Source organism: Gossypium hirsutum, chromosome A09 (assembly GCF_007990345.1).
Source record: "Gossypium hirsutum isolate 1008001.06 chromosome A09, Gossypium_hirsutum_v2.1, whole genome shotgun sequence".
Taxonomy (NCBI): Eukaryota; Viridiplantae; Streptophyta; class Magnoliopsida; order Malvales; family Malvaceae; genus Gossypium; species Gossypium hirsutum.
In genome coordinates this window covers 52562492-52565312 of record NC_053432.1, presented here as the reverse complement: position 1 = coordinate 52565312, position 2821 = coordinate 52562492, and the positions used below count along the sequence as shown (strand labels likewise).

Genomic DNA, 2821 nt, shown 5'->3' with positions numbered 1-2821 from the left:
TCATTACTGGATGTACTTGTGTAGAACTAAGAAAACCATCAATCTTTTTATTGAGAAGCTCTACCTGATTAGAGAGCATGGTGACTGAATTGACGTTATAAATGCCGACTGTTTTTGTTGGCTTTGTCCTCATAACTTGCCACTGATAGTTATTCAGTGACATCTCCTCTATAAACTCATAGGCATTTTTCAGTGTTTTATTGTTGATGGTTCCACCAGTAGCTGAGTCAACCATTTGCCGAGTCGAGGGATTCAGACCATTGTGGAATGTTTGTACTTGAAGGCAATGCGATAACCCATGGTGAGGGCTCCTTATTAGTAAGTCCTTGTATCTCTCCCATGCATTGTAAAGTGTTTCTAAATCCATCTGCACAAAAGAAGAGATATCATTACGTAATTTAGCTATTTTAGCTGGTGGAAAGTATTTTAGTAAAAATTTTTCGATCATTTGTTCCCAAGTAGTAATTGACCCTCGTGGTAATGAGTTCAACCACTGTTTAGCTTTGTTCCTCAATGAAAAGGGAAACAACCGAAGACGTATGGCATCATCAGAAATGCCATTGATTTTAAATGTATCGTAAAATTCCAGAAAGTTTGCTAAGTGAGCGTTGGGATCTTCATCCTGCAAACCATCAAACTGAACAAACTGTTGTATCATTTGAATTGTGTTAGGTTTCAGTTCAAAAGTATTTGTAGCTACAGCCGGTCTAACTATGCTAGATTCAATTCCTATTAAAGAAGGTTTAGCATAATCATATATAGTACGTGGAGCAGGATTTTAATTAACCGCAATTGCAGGAGGTAGCTGCTTGTCTTGGTTTTTAGCCATCTCTTCGATTGGGGTTTGAGTATTGTCTTCGTTCTCGTTCTCCGTGTATCGTAAGCTGCGCCTTATTTCTCTTTGGTTTCTACAAACTGTGCGATCGATTTCTTCGTCAAAAAGTAATGGTCCCGACAGGTTTCTTCTAGTCATAAACTATAAAAACCTGCCAAGAGAAAGAAAAAGTAAATTAATTAGTAAAAAATAAAAAAATTAAATTAAATTGCAAGAAAAATAAATGGCTAAAGTAATAAAAATTTAGTGTTCCTAATATTTCATTTCCCCAGCAACGGCACCAAAAACTTGATCGCGTGATTCGTAACAAGTAATAAATATTTATAATGAAGATCAAACCTAGACTAACTATTATCACAACGAAAAGGCAAGCGCACCTATCGAACAATAGTATAGTAATGGCAAGACCAGGATATCGTACCCAAGGGAACCAAAAGTACTAGTAATAACTATCTTTTTATTATTTAACCTAAAAATAAAGAGGGGTTGTTTATTTGTTTTAATTAACTAATTATCTAAACTAAGAACACACAGAGAAAAGAATTGGAGAATTGCTTTTGGGAAAATCGATTGACTTGAGACAATACCTAAGGAAAAATCCATCTAGACTTTACTTGTTATTTTGGCTTCGAATCGGACGATTTATTCATTCAACTTGTTCCGTAGAGATCCTTAAGTTATGTTATTATCCCTATTAAAGACTAATAACGTCTAATCCCTAGATTGAATAACCGAGACTTTTCTCTAATTAACACTCTAGGGTTGCATTAACTCGATCTATGGATCCCCTTATTAGGTTTCACCCTAATCCGACAAAATCTTGTCACCCTATTTCTAGGCGCGCAGTCCACTTTGCTTAATTATGACAAAAGTACTCTTAGACAGGGTCTATTCCTCCTCTGGATAAGAGCATGTCTTGAATCAGTATATTGAGATATTAAAGCATGAATTAAGAACACATTATTAAGAATAAGTTAAATATTTATCATACGATTCAGAAAATAATAACAAGATTCATCTTAGGTTTCATTCCTTTTAGGTATTTAGGGGATTTAGTTCATAACTAAATAATAAAACACCTCAAAAGAATAACAAATACAAAACATAAAGAAAACCTAAAACTCCCAAAGGGAATTGAAGAGAGATCTTCAGCCTTGATGATGAATACAGCTTCTGAGATGGATCAATCGGCTTCCTTGGAGTAATTCCTTACCTCCTATTCTCCGTCGCCCTTTTTCCTCCTCTTCTAAGGTGTATTTATAGGCTTTGGATTGCCTAGAAGCCCTTAAAAGTGGCCTTTTCCAAATTGGACTTAACTTGGGCTCAGCAGGGACACGCCCGTGTGATGTGATTGCCAGGCCGTGTTTGATCCGTTAAATTGCATACGACCGTGTGGGTCAATGGCCAAGCCGTGTGAATTGTGAAAGCCTTGGTCGACACCCTCGAAAGACACGAGCGTGTGAGCTACCTGTGTGGCAAGGCTTAGGCCTTGTAATCTTCTTGATTTGGTCCGTTTTGTCCCTTTTTGGCTCGTTTTTGGCTCCTTTCGCTCTCCTATGCTGTCCTAAGTATAAAACATGAAAGTAAAGCATTAGGAGCATCGAATTCACCAATTCTAATGAGAAATCATCCATAAAATGCATTAAACATGGGGTAAAAATATGTATAATTTACGGTTTATCACACCTTTTTTAAAAAGGTAACCTCCTCTATAGAAAAAGAGCCTTCATCCACCAATTGTTCACAGCCTTCAATGCTTAATTCACATAGAGGCGAAAAACTTGAAATTGAAACTACCAGCCTTCTAGAGTCATAGATAATAAGTTTATGCAAGGATTAATGGATGGTTGGCAACATTCCCAACAATAGAGGACATCTTTTGATTGAAAGCTTACAAAGGTTGGGAAATTTCAATACTTACTCATCATCTTCACATAGGTCTAACTCTTCCCAATTAAACATATTTTCAAAACAAAGAGACTCTAA

At 36.4% G+C, this 2821-nt stretch overlaps 1 non-coding gene across 1 annotated transcript; it reads left to right on the top strand.

The window, feature by feature from the left end:
- Positions 1 to 293: 293 nt before the first annotated feature.
- Positions 294 to 400, top strand: LOC121206867 (small nucleolar RNA R71). Its single transcript, XR_005902039.1, has one exon. It is a non-coding gene; the product is annotated as a small nucleolar RNA R71 (small nucleolar RNA).
- The last annotated feature ends 2421 nt before the right edge of the window (positions 401 to 2821 follow it).